This window comes from Oryctolagus cuniculus, chromosome 13, assembly GCF_964237555.1.
Source record: "Oryctolagus cuniculus chromosome 13, mOryCun1.1, whole genome shotgun sequence".
Taxonomy (NCBI): domain Eukaryota; kingdom Metazoa; phylum Chordata; class Mammalia; order Lagomorpha; family Leporidae; genus Oryctolagus; species Oryctolagus cuniculus.
The window spans coordinates 50,101,123-50,117,844 of record NC_091444.1 but is presented as its reverse complement, the minus strand read 5'-3'; the positions used below and the strand labels follow the sequence as shown (position 1 = coordinate 50,117,844).

At 49.4% G+C, this 16,722-nt stretch overlaps 1 pseudogene; it reads left to right on the top strand.

Moving 5' to 3' along the window:
• The first annotated feature begins 10,714 nt into the window (after window positions 1–10,714).
• On the top strand, window positions 10,715–12,464 carry LOC138845079 (ribose-phosphate pyrophosphokinase 1-like; annotated as a pseudogene).
• Window positions 12,465–16,722: the final 4,258 nt, after the last annotated feature.

Here is a 16,722-nt window from a genome sequence, read left to right as displayed (position 1 = left end):
TCCAGAGCCCCAGAGCCCTGGAATGATTGAAACTAGCCAATCCTCAACTCACCCACCCTGCTTCAGCAGGAACCACAGTGCAAGCTCTGGCCTATAATACTCCCCTCTCCCTCTGCTCATGGCCCACCCAGCACCTCCCCTGGTGCCCCTGCATGGAATTCTGGGCCCCCCTTCTTGGGGTCTGTGAAGAGCAAGTTATCACCTCCATGGCAGACATTTCTTGCCCTGTTGGTCTTACTGTATATAAAAAATAATAAAGCTGGGCCGGCGCCGCGGCTCACTAGGCTAATCCTCCACCTTGCGGCGCCGGCACACTGGGTTCTAGCCCCATTCGGGGCGCCGGATTCTGTCCCGGTTGCCCCTCTTCCAGGCCAGCTCTCTGCTGTGGCCCGGGAGTGCAGTGGAGGATGGCCCAAGTGCTTGGGCCCTGCACCCCATGAGAGACCAGGAGAAGCACCTGGCTCCTGCCTTCGGATCAGCATGGTGCGCTGGCCGCAGCGTACCGGCCGCGGCGGCCATTGGAGGGTGAACCAACGGCAAAAGGAAGACCTTTCTCTCTGTCTCTCTCTCTCTCACTGTCCACTCTGCCTGTCAAAAATTAAAAAAATAAATAAATAAAGCCAATATTAAGAACGTCCACAACACATTCATTTCCTCGAAACTATGCCTAGCTCTGGCCCCAGGCCATTCAGAGCACCCATCATGGCTTCCTGTTCTCTGACTTGTACAAGAGATGTTTTGTCCCCACATCCCTTCTTGACATGTACCGTACCTGCCATCACGTCAGCAGGGCCCATGAAGCCATGAACTCAGGCTTGCTACCACTTCCCAACTCCCGTTCTTGGTGGCATTCACCATCCACCCACAAGCCACTCTCCTGGAACTGAAATCCATTGCCTCTGCTTCTGCAGCAAGGCCAAAGTTCATTTGCAAAGTCTTGGGCAACATGTTACCTCCACGTATTTTGTTGGTGATGGTGGTATTTTTTTTTTTAATATATATTTTAGTGGTTTGTAAAGCAAGGAGGCCTCTTGTGAGATTAGTGAGGCTTCTCCGGTGAGGTTAGTCCCCAGCCATTTCAAGACCCTCAAGTTGCCAGCAGGACCAAAGGAGGACCCAATTTGTTAGGCCACAGATGAGTCAACATCGCTCACAGAAACCCAGGATGCCAAGCGCAGGTCCTCGATCCCTTGCCACCCAACAATGAAGGACTTTCTCCCGGTTCTCACTACCAAAGGAATCCACGCCCACATTGAGCCTGGAGTCAACGTCTGCCCGCACCTGGCTAATGCCCCGCTGCGGTTGATCTCACTTCCTGGAGATGAATGTACCGAGTCTCTGAAATTTCACCTTGATGTGCACAGCCCTGTGCAGTCTGCAGGTGCCTCCTACGTACCGTCTCCTTCCATTCACTGAAACAACTGGAAACCAGTTGTGCCATAACACAAAGCAATGGTAGATAATAGGACTATAAATCTTAGTTTTCTGGATGAGTTGGCCAAAAACAAAAGAGCAAGAGAAAGAGAGAGAGGAGAAAAGGATCTCAATTAATTTTAAACAATTAATTCACAATATAGAGTTGACAGTCTTCATCCCAGGTTTTCTTCAAGATCAAAAGAGGAGTAAGGTCTTTATATAATAGTTATCATTTTTATTGAACAATGAGTTATACTTTGCAATGTTATTTAATTCTCAACACAAAGCTAGTGCAAAATTAATGCTTTCTTCCTATTTTATGAATGAGGAAATTGAGGCTCAAAGAATGAAAGAAGTTAGAAAGCATTCTCAGTTGAGCATTCATTATCAAATTAAAGTAACCATTACAAAGCATTCAAATGAAAACACGTTCATTTAGGGCTTCATTACAAAAGTTCCAGCTTTGATTTTTCTTTTTCTGTTATTATTTTATTATTATTCCTCTAACCCTAGTAGATTCTGACCCTAGAACTGCTTCCTTCCATACCCCCAGAGGGCTGTGCGGCATCTTGGGAGACCCTGAGACGTGAGCCTTGATCCTACATGGGAGGGGCAGGGGAGGAAAGCACAGCGCAGAGACACACCTGCTGGGAGACCGGAATGGGGGCCTGGGCTCAGGCAGCAGGGGTCTCATTTACAAAGTATTCTCTCACTGAAACACTGAATTTTGGAAAAACTCGCTTGGTAAATACACAAAACAAACCCAAGCTTAGCAATCCAGCTAAGCAAGAAAATAAGTGTAGTTTCATTCCGTGTGGGTCTTCTTAGAGGATAAATAGCTTGTACTCTAGGTAAGGGCTTTTTATGTAGAGTAGCACAACCATTGGTTCACTCATTCAGTCATTCACACTGAAGACACAGCCCTCTTCCCACCTGCTCTAGGGGGTGGGGGTGGCAAACACAGACTCCTGGGGAAGGAAAACTCTGCTTCCCAAGACCAGAAGGGAAGCAATCCTCCAGAATATGGCTCAAACAGAAGGGTCAGGGCTGTAGCCCCTTCCTGGAGACCCACCCGCCTCTCCCACCCCAGAGTTCCTTCATCTCTGCTTTGGAGGGATTTTGTCTTTTGGGTTATTTCAGTAGACGATGTCATCACCAGTTGAGACAGGTAGGTGACCAATTGGATAGGTAGGTGACCTCAAGACGAATGAACCTTTGTTGTCTCCACACCACAGGGCTTTCCCCATTCTCCTCTGCACCTGTGTCCATGCAGGAACACTGCTTGGAGGGATTAAGCCCAGGTTGAATGAGAGGTAAAAATCTGATGGAAATTTATATCTGCCCCTGGGGGAAGGGAATCTGTTTAAGCACGCACAGCGTGAGGCTTTGGAGAAGAGTGATTAGAAGAGGGTGGGGCTGGCGCCGCGGCTCACTAGGCTAATCCTCTGCCTAGCGGTGCTGGCACACCGGGTTCTAGTCCTGGTTGGGGCGCCGGATTCTGTCCTGGTTGCCCCTCTTCCAGGCCAGCTCTCTGCTGTGGCCAGGGAGTGCAGTGGAGGATGGCCCAGGTGCTTGGGCCCTGCACCCCATGGGAGACCAGGAGAAGCACCTGGCTCCTGCCATCGGATCAGCGCGGTGCGCCAGCCACAGCGCGCCGGCCGCGGCGGCCATTGGAGGGTGAACCAACGGCAAAGGAAGACCTTTCTCTCTGTCTCTCTCTCTCACTGTCCACTCTGCCTGTCAAAAAATAAAAAAAAATAAAAAATAAATTAAAAAAGAAGAGGGTGGAAGCATAGTGGGCCAGGGCTGGGTGAAGTCCTCCCTCCCCTCCTCTCTCAGCCAAAACAGAGCAGCCAATACTTTAGAAGCAACAGCACCCGAAATAGAGAGAAAATTCCACACAAATGCTCTAGGGATCCTCAGAAGAACTATTAACACATTTGTGATAGCAAGTAGCCTTCCTTGTTTCATTTATCAAAGACTCCTCGATTTAACCCCTGTGGTTTCCAGGCTGCTCCAGCAAATTCATAACAATCATGTTATTCTAATGCGCGTGGGGGCTATTAAGGATCACTCCAGCAGTTAGGTTAGGAAAACCACTCAGCAGCCACTCAGGCCTAGAGGTGACCAATTACCAGCTCCATTTAAATGTAAGGGATAAAAAACTAGCTGCCTTGGAGGGCTAGGGCTGTGATAAGAAAGGGCCAAGCGCCCAGGAGGCTGCAGGTCCAAGATCAAGGCGCTGGGCAGGGCCGGTTTCTCCAGGGGTCTCCCTCCGCAGCTTGTGGGCGCCGCCCTCTCCCTGTGAACTCACATGGTTTTCCTTCTGTTTCTGCCTCCTCATCCTAGAAAAGCAGGGGTCGCTGGATTAGGGCATAGCCTCAGGCCCTCCCTTTTAACCTAATTCCCTCTTCGAAGACTCAGTTTCCGAATATGCGGGCTCTTTAAAAAGTTCATGGAGAACACAGGCAATCCTTACGATTGCACGTCTCCATGAGCCCTTTGGAGCACCCTCCCACAGTCACATCCTGAGGTGCTGGAGGTGCGGGGCACAGCATACACATTTGGGAAGACACAGCGTCACCCAGAACACCAGCCAAAAGCTGTGAAAGCCTTGATCTATGTCCCTCTTTCCACAGAATTCTGTGTTTGACTTTCTTCACCAACACTCCCCTGTGTTCATTTGTGTTTTCTTAAAAATATTTTATATGAAAGATAGAGTAATAGAGGGGACAGGGAGAGAGAGGGAGCTCTTCCATCGCTTGGTCACTCCCCAAAGGGCTGCAATGAATGAGACTGGGCCAGGCAGAAGCCAGGAGCCAGGAGCTTCTTCCCGTTCTCTTTCATGGGTGCAGGGGTCCAAGGACTTGGGCCATCTTCTGCTGCTTTTCCAGGTGCATTAGCAGGGAACCGGATTGGAACAGCCGGGACTCCAACTGGCGCTCATATGGGATGCTGGCATGGCAGGTGGCGGCTTTACCCACTACACCACAGTGCCGGCCCATACGTATACTTTTTTTTTTTTAATTTTTTTTTTTTGACAGGCAGAGTGGACAGTGAGAGAGAGAGACAGAGAGAAAGGTCTTCCTTTTTGCCGTTGGTTCACCCTCCAATGGCCGCTGCGGCGGGCGCGCTGCGGCGGGCGCGCTGCGGCCGGCGCACCATGCTGATCCGATGGCAGGAGCCAGGTACTTCTCCTGGTCTCCCATGGGGTGCAGGGCCCAAGGACTTGGGCCATCCTCCACTGCACTCCTTGGCCACAGCAGAGAGCTGGCCTGGAAGAGGGGCAACCGGGACAGAATCCGGCACCCCGAATGGGGCTAGAACCCGGTGTGCCGGCGCCGCAAAGCGGAGGATTAACCTAGTGAGCCGCGGCGCCGGCCTACATATACTTTTTTTTTAAAAAAAAGCTTTTATGCAGCTCTCTTTTTACAAAAAGGTAATGAGGGATACTCACCTGTGCATGTGTCAGCACTGCTGATTCTAGACTCTGCTGCCAGCTTTTCTTGCTCCTCTGCTGATTCCTCCCAGGGCTAACTGAGAAGCCACGCCCCAGAGAAATGGAAGGCAACTTGATGTGGATGCTAAAATATACCCTCTACACAGGTGTGATAGAAAATGCATGTTCATAGCAGATTTTACTACTTGTTTAGAGGACAAGATTTTATCTGTTTATGTCATACCATACAGCACAAGATTCTAAAATGCCGATCTGACATGCTTACTGGAGGAGGAAATGCTACAAAGCCATGCAGGCATGTTTCCCCTCTGAAACAGTCCTGCCGCACATCATGGGTGTTGTCGCACCTGTGCCAGCTCCTGGCTCCTCTGGCCTCTCTAAGCAGTCCTCGCTGACCTCCTGCCCTTATGTCAGCGTCTCCTGGAAGGAAGAGGATGGACAAGGAAGCTGCGGCATCTCCCTCCTTGGGGTAGGGGGAGTGTGTTTTGTCTCCCTCTACTCTCCCTGGAGGCCTCTCCAGCCCTACCTGCCTCCCCCCCTCCCAGGGTCTTAGGGTGCTGTGACTGAGATCAATTCCAGGACCTGGGCCCTCACTCACAGCATGAAGATGCCAGGTCCCCACCCTACCACCACCCCCCCCCCCCCGCCCAGTGTCTCTCGCCACTGTCTCAGGGCTTCCTCCTGCTCCCAGGCTGCTCCTGCTCGCACAAGATAACACAGTCAAACCTCTTTTGGGCACGATTCCAACACAATCACCATAATTCCTGTAGCTCCCAATATGGATCAACATTGCTTGATTAAACATATCCGTTTAAAGTAAAAGCCTCATTAATATCCAGGATTGCAAGCCCATTTTGCTTGGATAACTGCTTGCCTTATTATTTTATTTGATTTATTCCTCTGCCAAACTAGCACCATCAGGTCTCCTCTCCTGTTAATGTAGCATCCAAATGAAACATGTCTGTCTCGTCACACCAATGCAGTCCTGGGGAATGCCTGGGCTGGAGGGGGCTCCACACCTCATCCTTCCCAGGAGTCGAAATGCTCCCCATCTCTCCCTCTAGAAAGAGGGCTCCCATGATATTTTAATTGTAAAAGGACAAGGCAAACAAGACATAACAGAATAAAGAATTGTTTTCTACATGCAGCTTGTGAGAAATTGTCCTAAACTATCAAAACTGAAGCTTGATTCTGCTCTTCACCATGCTCTCTGCTGGGGACTTTTACTGGCAGACTCAGGGGCTCACTGGGGCAACCTTCCCAGGAGAGATGGAATGATGAAGATGATGGTGATGATGATGGTGGTGATGATGATGATGATGAAGAAGATATGAAGATGAGGGTCATACATCAGTCCTATTCATGCTGGTGAAATGATCTCTCCAAGGTCACAGCTAACACATGGTCACCCTGGCCAGGTACGGGGTTTTCCCATCTCTCCCTAGATGTCCAGCAGCCTTGACTTTGTGTGGAGAACAGTGCTGCCCTTGGCACTATTCTGGCTGATGTTATCCACATGACCCTGGATGTTAGTTTTCCAGACAGAAACATGGAGTGGTGGGGTTGGAGGTTGGGTGTCGCTCTGGAGCTGCCCCAGTGCGAGGTCCTGAAGCAGTGACTCTCATTGTTTCGGGGTGGTGGAGGGACAGTGCCGTGTCTATGAGACAGGAAGCTCTGCACCCTCCTTCCTGCTAGAAGGGTCTGAGCCCCCTCCCTTGGGGATAGCTCCCTCCCCTCTGATCTTAGAAAGTGACTGCTCTGGGGGTCACAGCTCTGGGGAAAGCCCCGCCCGTCCTTGATGTGTACCAGCCCTGGTGGAGGACTCCACACGCGGTGTGTGCATCTGGCTGGGGGCGGGGCTTGTCTCTGGTCTTCTCCCTTCCCTCATGCTCTCTAGGATGTGCTGGGGTAACTGTGTAGGGCACTGATATCCAAATGTCTCAATTCTTCTGATGCAGATGTTAAGATGGACACCAGCAGTCAGGGTTTTAGAGGAAAGGGTAGCACACGAAGACGAAAACTCTTTCTCCTGCAAATCAATACCACACACATGTACAGATACCCGGATGCCTCCTCCATGCATTTCAACAGTGAGAAACTGTGGCATGGAAGCCAGGGGTGGGGTGCCAAGCCAGGGGACAGGGCGGGGGGCTCCAAGGGGCTGCAGGGGTGGAAAGCAGGGGTCAGGAGGCAGGAACTGCCACGGATTCAGTGATGGTCGTTAGTGAGATCTCTGGATGACTTCATGCTGTGAAATGAGCTAGAGTTGGCTGGGAAAAAAAAATCACACCAATTCACCTGCATTCTCAATCCTAACAGAGGGAGGGGGAGGGGCGTGCAGGGCACCTGTGGCCCGCCCCATGCTGGGACTCCTCCCTCCCTTGCCTGCGAACAGGGATTTCCTCACACCAGGTTTTGGCTGCTCCATCAGAATCTAAGTGCATGAATCAATTCTATCAAGCGTGTGGACTTCATCCGGCAGCAGGGAGAAAATGGTGAGACTCGCCACCTTGGACCATTTCTGACCTGCACAGGGAAATGTTGGGGCAATCCTGGTGGAGAAAGGGGTGCCATCCACTCCCACAGACACAAGCAGGTTCCAAACCAAAACAAAAGGAAACCCCTTCAGTTACAAACACTTCTGGAAAACACTGACAAGCTGCCTAAAACGGCTTTCTGGGTGGAGAGGCAGAGAGAACATGGAATTTAGGGCTGAAATGGGTCAGGGATGCCAAGTCTCAGTCCTGGGCTGGACCAAAGGGGAGCCAGTGCGTTTTCCACAGTGGGAGGCAGACACACGACTAATATGTCGGTCAGCCGTCCATGCTTTTGGAGGAAGGTGGGTGCTGATGGAGGCCCCGGGGAAGCAGGAGCCCCGAGATACTCTCTGGGACTCTGATGACTCTGCCAAGATCAGGCTTCAAAGCAGCAGGGAAATTTGGGGTCCCTCTCTTACTGCCTTCCTGGGCTATCACACTGAATGCTGAGGGATTTTGGGGATTTGCCTAACAGTAATTATAACTCTGATGGGCTGGGACAAGTTCTATATTCCGGCTGGATTACCCTCTCTGCTCACACCCTTCTCACCGGAGGCCCTGGCACTTCCGGTGGCTACCAGTATACCCCAGCTGTTCCAACACCTTCCAGCAATCCTAAATAGCCCTCCTGGCCTGGCCTCCATGACTAAACCAACAGGAACCCTCCACTGAAGAGCCCGTGTCATCCAGTGTTGTTGCCATGGTAATAGTCACCCAGGAGAACAGCTGCATTTCAGCAGGTGTAGGATGCTAGCACAACACTCCAGTACGGGCTTATGAAGTTCTCTAGTTTCCGCCAAGACTTTTAAAATTAGGAACCACTCAGAACACAATTTTCCTAGCAACCAGAGAAATGCTATTCCCTCCTGTTGGGAGATTAAAAATAACTGCAGCCGACTACAGTCTCCCAGTCACCCTGCTTACAGCAGGTGTCCACGTCCCTAAACCACATCTTTCCAAGGCATAAATGTACTACTTGCTTGGAGTCAATGCAGCCTCCTGTCTGTGCCTACATGGAACAAATCACAGCCAGTTTGGTCCTCGAGAGCAGGTGCCGGCCTCCTGTCCTAATTTTTGTCCACACAGTACCATCGTTCTAGGTATAAGCAATTTTTCAGCATTCTTAGACCAGAGCATGGGCCTCCTACTCTACCCGCCTGCCTTCTTTCCTCTCTTCCTTTCCCCCTCCCTCCCTCCCCTCCTGTTTTCCTTTCAATATGGTTAACAAGCAAAAATATGAAACCTTTTAAAACGAGGTGGGTATTTGGCATAGCCACTAGGTAGATACTTGGGGTAGCTGCCTCCCATACTGGCGTGCCTAAGTTTGTGTTACAGCTCTGCTCCTGATTCTACTTGCCTGCTGATGTGCACCCTAGGAGGCAGCAGGTAATGGCTCAAGAACTTGGGTCCCTGCTACCTGTGTAGGAGACCCAGACTCAGTTAGCTTGGCCTAACCCTGGCTATTGCAGGCATTTGAGGAGTGAACCAACAGATGAAAAGCACTCTCTCTCTCTCTCCTATCCCCTCTCTCTTCTCTACTCCTCTATTTTTCAAGTGGATGAAAATAAACTTTAAAAAAAGATTTATTTTTTTAAAGATTTATTTATTTATTTATTAGAAAGGCAGAGTTTCAGAGAGGCAGAGAGAGAGAAAGAGAGAGAGAGTTCTTCCATCTGCTGGTTCATTCCCCAAATGGCTTCAATGGCCTGAGCTGGGCCAATCTGAAGCCAAGAGCCAGGAGCTTCTAACACATCTCCCAAGCACTTGGGCCATCTTCTGCTGCCTAAACAGGCCATAGCATAGAGCTGGATCAGAAGTGGAACAGCTGGGACTTGAACTGGCATCCTAGGAGATGCTGGCATTGCAGGCAGCAGCTTTACCCGCTACGCCACAGCGCTGGCCCCTAAAACAAACTTAAAAAAAAAAAACAAAAACAGAAATTAATGAACATGTAGGTAAATCTACAGGTACATCCATAGGTCAGTTTGTTTCTCTGTCTCTGCACTTTCTTTAGTAGATCAATTAAATAATTAAACAATTTGAAATATTTTAACTGATATGTTCAATGAAGTTTGACAATTGTATATGCAGGGCAAAATACAGAACATTTTCTTCACACTAGAAAGTTCTCTTGTGGGCACTCACTTCTGGTCAGTCGACCATCTCCCGACCCAGAGACAGCCATGTGCTTTGACGTCTAGTGCCACGGATTGCTTTTTTTCTGATTTGGACTTCACAAACAAAACCCTGCAGAATGTATTCTGGTGTGTGGCTATGGCAGCAGTTTAAGACCTATGTTTCTGTCGATGGACATTTGGACTGCTTCCAGTTTGGGATTATCACAAATACAGCTTTTATGAATAATTTTGTGCTAGTCTTTTCATGGACAATTGCTTTTTATGTCTCGTAGGCAAATGCCTAAGAATGCAATGGCTGAGTTATGGGATAGCTGTGTATTTAACTTTACTAGAAACTGCCAGACTTTTCTCCAAAGAGGTTACACCTTTGAACTCCTCCATAGTCATGTATGAGAATCCCAGCTGCTCTATAGCCTCACCAACGTTAGTGCTGATATTGTCAGTTTTTTTTAATTTAGCCATTCCAGTGGATGTGTAGTAGCATATCAGTGTGGTTTTAATTTGCATGTTTATGTCAACCAGCGATGTAAGCATATTTTCCAGTGTTTATTGCCCGTTTATATATCTTTGTGAAATACCTGTCCAAGTCTTTTTGTATTTTTAAAATGGAGTTAATTATCTTCTTATTAGTCATTTTATTAATAATATATTCTGAATACAAGCATTTTGCCAGATACATGTTTTGCAAACACTTTTGCCTATCTGTAGTTTTAGTTTCTTGTGGTATATTTTGATGGGTAGGAATTATCAATTATGAATTGCAATTTGTCAGTTTTTTTATGGCGAGTCCTTGTTGTGTCTTAGTCTTAAAAGTCTAGCGTTAACTCAAGGTTACAATGAACTTCTCTTACATTCTTCTAAAAGTTTTATGGTTCTGGCTTTTTCCTACAGGCTTTGATTCAGCCCGTGTGTGAGTGTGTAGTGAGGAAACGGCTGGGGTTCCTCTTTTCCATGACACCCAGTAGTTCCAGCACCATTTGTCGAAAGGTTTTTCTTTCTATGTTGGACTGAATCATGTCCTTGCCAAAAATTAGTTGAGGGGTAAGATGGCAGTGTAGCAAAGCGAAGCGGTTAGCATTGAGTCTCTGGGCTGACTTCGGTTCCGATCTCCGCGGCAGCAGCTGCGGTCGATAAGCAAAGAGTGCCTAGGATTGCGGGCCAAGATGCTGAATATTAAGATCTTCAGCAGCAGCTCCCACCAGGACTTATCCCAGAAAACTGCTGACTGCATGGGCCTGGAACTAGGGCAAGGTGGTTATGAAAAAATTCAGCAACCAGGAGACCTGTGTGGAAACTGGCGAAAGTGTAGGTGGAGAGGATGTCTACACTGTTCAGAGTGGTTGTGGTAAAACCAAGGACAATCTAATGGAGCTTCTGAGCATTGTTAATGCCTGCAAGATTGCTCCAGCTAGCTGGGCTCCAATCTCAGCCATGCTTGTTGCAAACATGCTATCCGTGGCAGGTGCCAATCACATCATCACCATGGACCTACATGCATCTCAGAGTCAGGGCTTTTTTGATATCCTAGTGGACAGGTTGTATGCTGAGCCAGCTGTCCTGAAGGGGATCAAGGAGAGCATCCCAGAATGGAGGAACTGCACAACGTCTCGCCTAGTGCCGGGAGAGCTAACAGAGTGGCCTCCATTACAGACCAGTTGAATGTGGACTTTGCCTTGGTTCACAAAGAGTGGAAGAAGGCCCATGAAGTGGACCGCATGGTGCCGGCGGAAGATGGGAACGATCGGTGGCCATCCTTGTAGATGACACGGCTGACACTTGTGGCGCAATCTGCCATGCAGCTGCCAAACTTCTCTCAGCTGGAGCCACCAGAGTTTATGCTGTCTTAACTCACAGAATCTTTCCTGGTCCAGCCATTTCTCCATAAACAAGGCGTGCTTTAAAGCAGTAGTAGTCACCAGTACCATCCCTCAAGAGGACAAGATGAAGCACTGCTCCAAAATACAGTGATCGACATCTCCCTGATCCTTGCAGGAGCCATCAAGAGAACTCGCAATGGGGACTCTGCTTCCTACCTGTTCAGCAGGTCCCTTTATAACAGTGTAACTTCTGAGGCTTTTTCAAAATAAAATAAACCCCACCCCTTGTTTTGCCCTTGGTATTTTTTAAGATTTATTTATTTATTTGAGAGGTAGTGTTACAAACAGTGAGAGGGAGAGACAGAGAGAAAGGTCTTCCTTCCAATGGTTCACTCTCTAGTTGGCCGCAACGGCCAGAGCTGCGCAGGTCCGAAGCCAGAAGCCAGGTGTTCTTCCGGGTCTCCCATGTTGGTGCAGGGGTCCAAGGACTTGGGCCATCTTCTACTGCTTTCCCAGGCCACAGCAGAGAGCTGGACTGGAAGAGGAGCAGCCAGGACTAGAACCGGTGCCCATATGGGATGCCGGTGCTGCAGGTGGAGGATTAACCTACTGCGCCACAGCACCGGCCCCGCCCTTGGTATTTGAAGACACCATCGGCAGAAGACTCGGCTTACTCCAGCGTAGTTGTCTGCATATCGGATATATTAGAGCTTATCCTAAAATGGGGGAAGACAAATTGAGATGACCTGCTGGGATTTCCCACCTGCCTCCTTTCCCACTCCGGCTCCCCTGATGAATTTGTTGTGAGCTTTGCAGCTTTAAGTACAGCTCAGCAGCTGCAAGGGGTCAGACTTTTGAGGGTGTTACGCAGGGACCTTTGGATGTGACAGCAGGTACTCAGACTATGCAAGTTTCAGGCTTTCCTTATGTCCAGAACAACTAGCAGCAAAGCCAGCCCCTGTGCGACAAGATCTTCGAGGTCTGTAAGAGCCCTGGGCAACCCAAACCCAGTCTGGGAGCCGAGCAGCCTGCAAGGACGGAGCGGGCAGCTCAGCTCGAGCAGCTGTTAGGCAGGATCCGAAGCAGAGCGGGATAGCCGGGTTCTGCAAATGCTTCTTGGGAGGAAGCAGCCTGACCCATCACCAACTCACTTGACTGTGCAGCTTCAATTCTCTGTATCTGATCCTTTTGGTTTTGGCTTTGCCATCAGCCATCTTTTCCTTTCTCCCAGCCAAATACACTCTTGGTCCAAGTGATCATGTCACCGTGTCTTCTGGAAAGAAAACTTAACTTCCTGCCTTGTAACCACTAACATTCAGATTAGATGATTTTGCCATGGCTTGCTCTTCTTTAGAAATACAAGCTTCTGTTCCCCAGATCCCAAAGAGAGAATAAAAAGGCAAGAACAGGTTTCCAAGAGGATTAAATGAGATAATCCATAAAAAGCACTGAGCAAATGCCCAGCACACAGGAGCCATTGCGTAATGTCATTAAACTGATGTGAGTGAACTGTGGGTGTGTGCTACAAAGCACACCTCACGTGGAGAGGCACCTTGTCTGCTTTGCTGATCCCAGCTCTTCAGACAGGCCAGCAGTGCCTTGCCCGTCGCTGAGTGAATGAAACACAAGGATGAGCAAAAGCAGTCGTCTTTCTGCCCTCGTGGAGCTAGGAGTTGGGAAGGGAGACAGAGGCGGACAAAAACCACACACAGACATAAAATTACAACTGCATTAAGTACAGGTGCTCACAGTCTGAGAGTACGGCAATGAGGATATTTGACCTGGTCAGAACCATCAGAAAAAAAAGATTTTTTGAGCAAGTGAACTAGAACAAAGATGAACAAGAATTAACTAGGCAAACAGAGAAAGATCATGGCAGACAGCACAAACAGCATGTGCAAAGTCCCTGAGGTAGAACACAGCTTGATAAATACAAGAGCCTGAAAGAAGGCCAGTGTGTGGGGGCTCAGAGAAAGAGAGGCCACAGCCGGGCAGTGAGACTCAAGAGGGGGGTGGCGCGAGGCCCTGCAAGGCCTCACCCACCGCATCAAGGAACTTGTCCTTATTTTCTGAGCAATGGAACATTGATTATGGGGTTTATGAGGGGAAGAAACACAAACAGGCACAACTTTTTAGAAGACCACTCAGCGTCTGCTTGAAGCCATGTGGTGAAGCTGGTTAAGAGGCCACTGCACAGCTTGGATGTGCGCTCCCTGTAGCTTGCACGAGGCTGGTAGAGGAGAGTGGAGAGAAGTGGGGCAGAGTCAATGTCTCCAGGAATTCTCACCGCTTCCACTACTGATACGGGAGACGGGGCTGAGCCATTCCACACGGCTGTCTTCAAGATGTCCAAAAGAATCTGGGATCATTTAGGTGCTGGAGGGAGGGTTTCAGGGATCCTAAGTCACCCAAAGCTCACAAAGGAGGGGTGATCTCTGAATAAATTCAAGGACAAAGTCCCCTCCTTCCATCTCTCCTGACACCCAACTCTCACTTGACAACCGGGGCGGGGGTGGGGTGGAGGGTGGGGGTCTCTAGGGGTCTTAGTCCGGGTGACTCTTTTGACCCACTGGGTGCTGGCTCTGGCCTTATTGCTATGCAAACTCATGACATTCACCCACTCCCCTTGGAGCTGGTACCACTAACTGGCCTTCGGCACCCCTCCAGAACGTTCTTGCCCACAGGCTACACCCGTGCCTCCAGGAGGAAGGAGGGCACACTACTCCGCAATCTGTTTGCTAAGGGGTACCCCAAGTCCATCATCATAACCCTCCCAGCCTGCTCCGAGACAGAGCCAAGATGACCTCTGGAACAAAACATTGTTTGAGTTTCCAATCTGTGTTCTCAGTTTTCCTTCAAGACAAAGCTTATCCCTCCCCCCCAAATCTGCATCCAGTGCAAAAAAAAAAAAAAAAAAAAATGCCAACATAGTGAGTCAGGCCCAGTGCCCCTCTCTGGGCTCCGCTCTGTAAATAATTCAGTCTCCTTCTTGTTCTTGCAGGGGAGACCCTCACACCTTGTCATGCGATACCTCTGCATCACTGAAGATGTGTTATAACTGCCAGATGCTGTGAATCAAAACCGGTATGGCATCTCGTCAAAAGGCATTTGCCCAGTGCTGGGAGCAAACAGGAAACACCAATAATTCGGGGAGGGGTCACCTGGGTGCTGGATTACCTATCAGACACGTGTCTTCTTTTCCTCCAGCATCAAACCTGCCTCGCACCTGCGTGCCTTAGGACCCCAGGGCTGTCAGTTCTCTCCAGTCTGTGAACACATCAGTCATTCAGTCGGTGAACAGATTCCCTGAGCATGCCTTGCACTCAAAGCTGCTCACAAGGACACAAAGTTTCAGGGGGAGGGAGGAGGACATGTCCCTCCAAAGCACAGGGATTAGGGGCCCTGTTGATGCACAGCCTCCACAAATGCAGAGAGAACTCATTCCCTCGTGTGCAGGATGAATGACAGCCAGGGCTGCTGACCTACAGCCCACTCTCCGGGAATCCTGGAGGCCGGCGGGAAGTAGCAGATGCTCCCTCAGCAGCGAGCACCCTTCCACGGCGAGTCATTGGTGCTGTCAGGCCTGGGACCACCTCTCGCTGCGCACAGATGCAAGCAGCTCCTGCCCTCTGACAGCCAGGCCCTGTGCACTGCATTTATCTCCCTTTCAGCCCACATGTGTCAGGTAAGGTTCACAGTAGCATTATTCACAATCGCCAAAAGAGGGAATCAACCAGAAAGGCCACCAATGGATGCAAGAATAAACTGTGGCATGCCCACGCCACGGAACCTTGCTCAGCCTTGCAAAGGAAGAATTTCCTGGCACATGCCACAACATGGATGAACCTTGAGGACGGAGATTCATCTGCTAAGGGAAGTGAGCCAATCACAGAAGGGCGAACACTGTAGGATTCCACACTTGTTCGCCTGAGGTGCCCGGAGTAGTCAAATCTACTGAGACAGGAAGTGAAGTGATGGCTGCTGGGAGCAGGTGAGAGGAGTCTGGGGAATTGTTTTTAATGAGGACAGATTTCAGTTTCAGAAAGCAAAAAAAGCTCTGGAGATAGATGGTGGGATGGTGACACAACAATGCCACTGAACTAAAATGTTTAATATGGTAAATTTTCCATTATGCATGTTTTACCACACTTTACATTTTATTTATTTGAGAGGCAAAGAGAATGAGATAAGCAGAGACAGAAATAGTCTCATCTCTCAGTTTACTCCTCCAGAGATCCACAACAGCTAGGGCTGTGTCAGAGGAAAGCCAGAAGCCAATTAGTCAGTGCAGGTCTCCCACTTGGGTGTCAAGAACCCTATTACTTGGCCCATCACCACTGCCTTCTAGGGTCTGCATTATAGGATGCTGGAGTCAGGAGCCAGAGCCAGGAATCAAACCCAGGTACTCTGATGTGGGAAGCAGGCACTCTGATCAGTAGACAACCCAACCACTAGGTTAAATGTCTGCCACAACGCTTTATGAAGTTAAAAAAAATGTCTAAGGGCAAGAAAATGAGCAGATGAGGTCAATAGGGTTTAATAGGTTTGCTGATTGAAAACAAAGTTTAGTGCACAGCAGGAGATCTCCTAATTGTCTGATCCAAGCCAGTCTCTGCAAGGGTTGAAAGGCTTAGCCACTTAGGCAGACAACATGGAGAGAACAATTGCATTGGCTGCTGACCCCACATGTACAGTTGGGTTTCATTCACCTCACACTACACAGATCAGAACACACCTGGCCTTCTGGCCAGGGTCCTTTCCACTCCTTCACATCCTTGGGGAGACTCTTCTGCTTTGAATTCTTTGTCACAGAGGACAGATACCCCGAGTGTTCATTCCAGAGCACCTGAGGCTACCACACTTTACCTTTATTTCCAGTCTCCCTCTAAATTCCAGATTGTTCTGGCCAGGAAGGTTTGATGCTGCCCTTCCACCCTGTACAACCAACCCCATCATGTGCCTCTGTGTGTCCTGTCCTAAGTGCCTGGGCTTTGCTGGAAAACATCTCAGAGCCACGCAGAACAGTTCCATCACAAGGTGCATCCTCAGGTTGCCCCTCGTGACTGCTGGGTGGGGCCTTGATTGGTTCTCAGCCACTCTCCCTTCACTCTTCTCAGCCACGGTGCTCAGCAGCCCCCTTGCCTTCAGCTCTATGATGGGGTCTCACCTTGCCCACCCATGCTCTGTCTCTAACTTGTCCCTGATTTAGCTGGAGAGTTGAGGTCAATGGGTCAACATTTCCTCTCAGCTTCCTGTCTCCAGATTGACAGCTTGTGCAGTAGACTGGAACCTGGGCAAGGAATCAGAAAACCAGGCTCTCCTGGATGCTCTTAATAGCCCCGTGGTATGGACCT